The sequence below is a fragment of the Jaculus jaculus genome, chromosome 9, assembly GCF_020740685.1.
Source record: "Jaculus jaculus isolate mJacJac1 chromosome 9, mJacJac1.mat.Y.cur, whole genome shotgun sequence".
NCBI classification, from domain to species: domain Eukaryota; kingdom Metazoa; phylum Chordata; class Mammalia; order Rodentia; family Dipodidae; genus Jaculus; species Jaculus jaculus.
In genome coordinates this window covers 62,158,747-62,166,523 of record NC_059110.1, presented here as the reverse complement: position 1 = coordinate 62,166,523, position 7,777 = coordinate 62,158,747, and the positions used below count along the sequence as shown (strand labels likewise).

The following is a 7,777-nucleotide window of genomic DNA, read 5'->3' as shown; positions in this document are numbered from 1 at the left end:
TAACTAACTCTAGCCTTTACTTAGGTGTATGAAAACTTGGAAATATAGCTTAAGAAGAAAAGCAATCACACCTAATATACCCCTTTCACACCTAATATACCCCTTTCTTTAGCTAATTTAGACCTGGGTTTGTTACTAGAAAGTTCAGATATAAGACTGTGGTTTTGATGAATTAAGTCCCTCAGTTAAGATTTAGAAAACACCCACTATTTGGGCTAACAGCATGGTTGATGGTACCATTATAGAGGGATTCTAAAAAAAGTCTGTGTCTCAAAATCTCAGGGTTCAGAGGGGAAAACGGAGTCTAAAACAAGTGCGGATACCATCTTCTGACAATTGTTTGTCTCCATTTTTGCTTCAAGACATTTAATCTACAGTCAGTACCACTGGAAGCCAAAATAGTCTTGTGAGGGGACCACTAAGCCTGAAATATTTCATCCTTATGTGATTCAAAGCAATGCAACTTGTTTCAGATATCTCAGATCCCACAAGGCAACAGTCTTGTCAGCTGATCCTGTGGCAAGAATAAACTCACTCTATGCATTGAAAGACAGGCAGTTCACTTCAGCAGGTGTGAGCATCAACTGAGTGACTTGATATGGAAGTATAGTTTGAACAAGTATCCTAAATCCTAAGTGTCTGATCATCAGCAACAAACTCAAATGGAGACTCATGGTAAAAATGCCAGAAACATCTTCTACTACTTCTGTGGGCCATGTAAAGATAGTCTTCACACCCACAACTTTTCCTTCCTTTGGAATGGCACTAATGTCCTGCAGGTAGATGATATGGTTGTCAAAAGCAATAAGTGCCCACTGGGATTTGGGTTTTAAGAAAGCCATAGCCTTTCCTCTCATGTTCACAAAGACAGAAGTTTGGGTTGTAATCTATAGAATGGTCTGGTTTAGAAGGATGCTTTGTATAATCAAAAACAAGAACATCACTGGTTGGTATCTTTGTTGCAATGCTGCAAGGGTTGTGCAGCATGTTTACTTCTCACTCATAGTTGGTCTTTATTTCAGTTTCAATTTTCCCACAGACAGAGCCCAAATCACAAAATTCTCCTTTCTCACTATAGTAGTGGAATGTATCAAGCTGAGCATCATTGTTGGGAGCTGTACACTGGTGGTTTTGTTCATCTGATATGTGTGCCCAGCACAGTAAATGAATGCCAAAAATCTTTCCCTTCTGGTCTGGTTCCATCTGAAAGTCACTGGTGCTGTTAGCCTGGGCCATTATTCCAAGGCATGGTTCATCACTAAGTCATAAATAAATGATATATTCTTTTTCAATATTTTAATATCCTTGTTGATCACACATTCTTCTACTGCATCTTCAAATGCTGCTTACTTGTTGGTCATGGTAGCAGGCAAGCTGGGATGAATCCCAGAGTCCAGCATTGTGGGAAGGGAAGTGAGGCTTTGCTGAGAAATATTTTCTCATTTTTTATTAGATATGGACATAATTAAAATATAAACAACACATGTTGGTACCATCCTTTCCCTCCCCACTGCCTCTTTTCTGAAGAGGCCCACCTTATTGGGGATGCAGGTCAACCCCATGGGGACTGTAGATCATGCATTATGTGAGGAAAGAGAAGCAATTTCTCTGTGCAAAATGTCCCAACTTGTGGCTCTAACAATTTTTGCATCCCTCTTCTGCAAATTTCCCTGAGCCACACTGGGAGTATTTTAAGTCTATATCAGTGATGGGCACTTAGGAGCCTTTGGATGTCCGCTTTTGGTATTGAGTGTCCTCAGTGTCTATTTCCATCACCAGGTCTTTCCATGGCCCCTGCTGACAGTGTACGGTGTCTTCAGCAGTAGGTCTTACCATTAACCTTTGGTGGGTAATCAAATGCTATGACAAAAGTTTGATTTGTTTGTTTGGGTAGATCTAGTAGGTCTCTCTGATCAACAGCTCATTGTGGATGTAAACCTCATCCTGGTTCAGGAAATTACAAGCCAGCGCTAAAGGAAAAGAAAAAAGAAAAAGACAGGAGAAATCGATACAGGAAAAATTTAAGGTTAGGTTTCATCTCACTCTCTCCAGGGCCCTTCAATTCACGTGCTCCCCCTAAGGTCTTCATGAGGGTTCCACTATTTAGTCTGCCTTCAAGGATTCTATGATACCAGTTTAATTTGGGTTCAGTTTTGTATCTGCCCCACCCTTCCTCCTAGCCCTACCCTCCCTATTGTCCAAGCTATTCAGATGCTATTCAGGTATGTCAACAAGTCAGGCTAATCCAGGTTAGAAACTGCAAATGAATGAGACCATGTGATAGTTGTCTTTCCGTGATTGTGTGAGTTCACTTAGAATGATATGTTCTAAATTCAACCATTTTTCTGCAAATTTCAATGTGTCATTTTTCTCAACTGCTGAGTAGAATTCCATTGTGTAGATATACCACATCTTCATTATCCATTCATCCAATGATGGGTTGATTCCAGTTTTTAGCTATTGTTAATTGAGCAGCTATAAAACTGGTTAAGCAAATATCTCTGAACTGAGATGTGGAGGTTTTATGGTAAATGTCCACTAAGGGAATAACAGGGTCTTTTGGTAACTCTATATTCATCCTTTTCAGGAATCTCCATATTGATTTCCATAGTGGTTGTACTAGCTAACCTTCCCACCAACAATGAATCAGTTTTCCTATTTTCCCACATCCTCACCAACATTTGTTTTCATTTGATTTTTTAATGTTTACTATCCTTACTGTGATATGGTGGAATCTTATAGTTGTTTTTAATTTGCATTTCCCTGTCCCGACCCGCGGGACCTCGTTATTCGTGGGGGCGAGGGGGACCCAAACCTGAAATAAGATGGGCGAGAGAGAGGAAGGGACTCAAGCAAATGTACACTTGTCAAGAGTCCAATTTTATTGAGCCACAGCGGCCTTTTTAAGGGTTAGGGTTAGGGTCTTGGGGGGGGGGGCTGGAGGAGGCAGGTGGTGGAAAGTTACAGAATCTTCTTGGCCTTTGGCCTAGGACAGTTTGCAGTTATTCTAAGAATTCCTGGTATAGTTCTCACGTCTCTGCAGTCGCCAGGCAGGATGTTAATTAGTTAGGTGTGGCGGGGTGAGGGGATGGAATCAGTTAGGTATGGCAGGGTGGGGGGATGAGGAAAGGTCGAAGTTGCTCAGGGCAGAAGTTATCTCAGGGCAGAGGTTATCTCAGGGCAAAGATCTGTTCAGGGCTCATCTCCTCGTCTCCAACATCTCCCCCTCTTCTGTATACAAGGACCAGGATAGGGAGGTTACCGCGACCCCTTAATGATGTCCCAAAGAAGGGCTTGTTTTGGTGGCCGATTATTTTTGTTTAAGAGTAAAAATGGATCCAGAGGAGCAACCTGACAGTAACCTGACATCAGAGAGGCGAGCGTTTCCCAGAGTAGGTTGAGCGCTGTTACTCATAGGTCATTGATTTTGATAAAGTCATTTGGATTGACCTTAGAACAAGGGGCACAAATGGTCTGAGCCTGTTAGAAGGGCAGTGCTGGACCCTTACCCGTCATTGGATCGGCCTCCTCTCGGCGAGGTCGTCCTGTCTTAGGCGGGTCGAGACTTAGCCACCCGTTCCGTCACTGACTTACCAGACCACTCACTTTGTGGAAATGTAATGCATTTTGCTCTCAAAAAGACCGTCAAAGCCCCATAAGGATCCTGGAGGAAATATGTTTGGTAGCCAATTAGTTTGCGGGGTCGCGGAGACCTGAGTTATTATTCGGAGGGGCGGGACCAAAAATTCCACCCAAGGGTGGGTTTTTGCAGGGAGGTAAAGTCTAAGGGTCGAGATGGGGGGGTTGTCTTGTTCTTTTGGCAGGTCAGAGGCAGGTTTCTTCTGTGGCGAGGCGAGGTAGTGGACTTCCACCGGCTTGATTGCAGAATCTACCTGACTCTTAATGAAACTGGTTAGTCGTCTGAAGGCCCAGGGGCCAAAGGAGATAAGCAAAAGGAATCCAACAAAAGGGCCTAAAAGACTGGGAAGCAAAGTAGTTAGCCAGGGAGATGTGGAAAACCAATTTTTATACCAAGATTCTTGTTGTTCTCGAGTCCTTTTTCTATCCTCTAGATTTCTTTTAACTTTATCAAGGCTATTTTGTATTAGCCCAGTCTTATCTAAGTAAAACAACATTCTTCTTTGAGGGTTACACAGAGTCCCCCTTCCTTTAAGAGCACCAAATCTAGCCCTCTCCGGTTTTAAAGTACAACCTCAGAGAGCGAGGCCAAAGAATCTTTGAGATCTTGTATCTCCTCATGTATGAGGTTAAGATCTCTGTCCACTAAGGCACTGAGTTGTGAAAAATGCTGTTGGGAGGTTACCAGCGAGGCAACACCTGTCCCGGCCCCTGCCGCACTAAGTCCCAGGAGCACAGTCAGGGTGAGGGCAGTTAAAGGCTCTCTTTTTGGTCTAATGGCAATGCCTTGATCTATAGTAGTTGTAAAACTTTCAGAATCATGAATGAAAAATCGTGGCAAAACTATAACTACAACACAATAGTCCTTAGTCTGTAAAAAGTCCTTGTTGACAATAAAGGGAGTCAGCCCCGTGGAACAAGCAAGATAGGAGTTACTAGGGGCTTTAGTATATATAAAGGAGTCATTGATAATAGCAGTTTGGTTGCATACTGGTTCAAGAGTCAGAGGAGGGAGCATATCAGGGCCTAATAGACACAGTCCGAGGCCGGAAATGGATGTAAGAGTGATACCCCCTTTGGGGCAGAGTGCCAGAATAATCCCTCTGCACTGTTAGTAGACACAGGAGATGTAAGGATGGCAATTCCCTCATAAAAGGGAGGTCCTAGAACTTTTAATCTGTATGGCATTTCAATCAAGCTCTATAATTTTATTTGAGGAACTTTAAATAAACTTATTTTAAGTAAACTTTATCTATGACAACAGGAACGTATGGTATAGACAGTCTATTTCCCTTTTATTTCTCCCTCTCATGAGAAGACACTCTAACTGCTTTAGGGGGCTGGGTCGAAGACATCAGATCATTTACTACTTCCTGCTGAACGGGACACGAAGTGGAGACTTGTTGCAGTTAGAGAATCTCTCCTAGAGAGGGGAACTATTTTAATGTACCCCAGAGTGTAGGAAGATAATCTTGAAAGATAACTTTGGAAAGAAAGAATAAAAGTAAGGAGTTACTGAGAAGCGAACACACAGCAAACTGGTCTTTTTGTAGGTCGAGGGAATCCAGGTAGACAGGCTTGGATCATCTCAGGACCATCTGAGGATGAGCTGGCTGAGATTTTCTTTCAGAACTGTTCATTAAATGGCACAGTAGTATTTAACATGGCTTGTAAAACAGATGAGATGCTAGCAGAGTTATCAGAAACATATACATAACATTTAATCTTAATAATAAAGAGCTATTTTTTATCTTTGGTTATACATTTTTCTCTGAGTGTTTAAGACCTTGCAGATAGCCAAAAGTTAATTAAGGATTAATTTTGGAGGTCATTAATGGCTCTCCAAAGAGACTTTAGGGACACAGGAGTAGCCCCATAGCTTACTGGTGTCTTTGGCCTGTTAGGATGAGTCAGGGCCATGCTGGCCAAGTAGTTTTCCCTTCTTTGGGAAGTCAGGAGGACTGATTGCTTCTCAATTGTGACTCTCCTGTTTTACATTGTACACCACTTTTGTTTGAGTCTCCATATCCTCCCTGCTCAGGAAGACAGGTGACTTACCAGGGGGCCAGTGTAGAAGTGTCTCATCATCTCCAGTGGCCTCATGTCATGGGAGCACAGGCCAAAATATTGACACTTTTTACTCTGATGATTCCAATTGGCTTTGGCATCTACATAGGTGATTAACACACTTAGAAAGGAAGTTACATCAGCTTGGATGTACATACATATGGAGCACATTTAATTACTGAAATAGACTTAACTAAAGAATGGCACAGGGCTTCTGAAATCATTTTGTCCTATCTTTAAAATTTTTGTTGTACTGTGGTAGCATAAGCCATATATCTGAGGTATACAAAGTAGGCACATCTCCCATTTTAAATATCCAACATTTATAAGTATAGGCAGAACCTGTTATCAGTCTTGAAAACAGTACCAGCTGATTTACAAACTTAACTTATTTAACCTAGAAAACAAGTAAGACAGTATAAGGTCTTAGCACCTGTGTGAAAACATCTTTGATTAGTTCAGATACCTGTATGGGTACAAATTACCCAGAGAACATTGGAAACAGAACCATTGTTTGAGCATGAGGCTGTGCCCTAAAGTAGGGAATATGTCTTAAGGGTTAATTTTGTTATAAGCACTGGACTTAAGATGCCAAAATTGAGACAGTTACTTTACATATAACAGAATAGAATCTGGTCTTTTCTGAGCCCAAACAGCTAGCTAAATATTAATATAACCCTTGATAAATCTTTTTGAAAGAAAAAAACATTATTTGACAACCAATGATTTTGGCTTAAACTTGATAGCTATTGATTTCATGCACCACAGAAATTTTTATTAACATAAAACAATTTTATGTTTTACCCATGACTTAAATTTGATAAAGCTCAAGCAAACTATCCCAACATACTTCAGCCTGAAAATTTTCTTTTTTTCTTTTTTTTTTTTCACATCCACATATCTTCATCTACATTAACATTCTGATCTAAGTACCACTCAAAAGACATTTTTAACAAGCACTGTATGTCCTAACATTGAAAAATTCCTTCCCAGTTTTTTTTCTTTTTGGGGCATTCGTGAACCCAAGATCCTCTTTCCTTGCAATACATACATTGATCCTTCTCAAGGGGCTTCCTAAAGCCCTCAGGTTTTTTTTTTTTTTTTTTTTTTTTTTTGTTTGCCTGTTGCCCAGGTACCCTGGCTGTCTAAGTCTTCCTGATCCTGATGCTTTTTTTTTTTTTTTTTAAATCACTGTATCCAATATCCTATTTAAGTTCCTTTCTTGTCTCCTTTTCCCATTATTTTTTCTCTCTTCTGCTTCCTTTTTTTTTTTTTTTTTTTTTTGGTCTTTCTTTTCTTTTTCTCTCTCTCTTATGCTAAACCTTTCCAGCTTCCTTAATTATGTCTGTCAAAGCTAGATCTTGTAAACCCTCCAGATGTTGTAATTTCTTTTTAATGTCTGGAGCGGACTGCCTTATCTATGTCATTGTTATTGCTGCCTGTTGACTCGGAGAAGTAGGGCCAAAAGGAGTATATCTCCGGTGAGCCTCCATCAAGCATTCTAAAAAGATAGAGGGAAGTTACTTTAGCCAGATTCATGGGGCGGCGAGCAGCCCCCCTGAGACCTGCCATCAGAGCCTGGCGGTAGACTGTCAGTTGCTCCCTACCTTCTGCTGAGTTGTAATTCCATTCAGGTCAGGTGAGAGGGAATCCCACATCAATCTCATTTGGGAGCTAGGTAGGCTACTCATTTGGGCCTGAGACATGCTAGGGTCAGGGGGAGGACCAAAGGCTCGTACAGTGGAATCAGGTCCTTCAGTTTCTAGTCCCTGCAGTGGGCCCATCTCCTCTTCCCTTGGGCAAAGCTGGAGTGGGGAGAGCAGGGGGCTAAGGTGGGGGGGATGGAATCAGGGCAGAGGGCCACTCAGGAGGGTCCTCTATTTCAGGATATATTTTGGGCTGAGCCGAGGGGTCTGGGGCCACTCGGCTTGGTTTTCTCGTGGCTTGTTGGGCCACTGCCAGGACTCGGGAGCCTGACCATGGCGGGGGGTGGATCCAGGGCTTGACCCATGCCGGGGATCCGTCACTAGGCTCTCCCAGACCAGGATGTATGGCTGTTGATCTGGGTGAG

The 7,777-nt window shown here is 42.0% G+C and overlaps 1 pseudogene; it reads right to left on the bottom strand.

Moving 5' to 3' along the window:
* Positions 1 to 304: 304 nt before the first annotated feature.
* Positions 305 to 1,361, bottom strand: LOC101612292 (annotated as a pseudogene).
* Between the last annotated feature and the right edge of the window lie 6,416 nt (positions 1,362 to 7,777).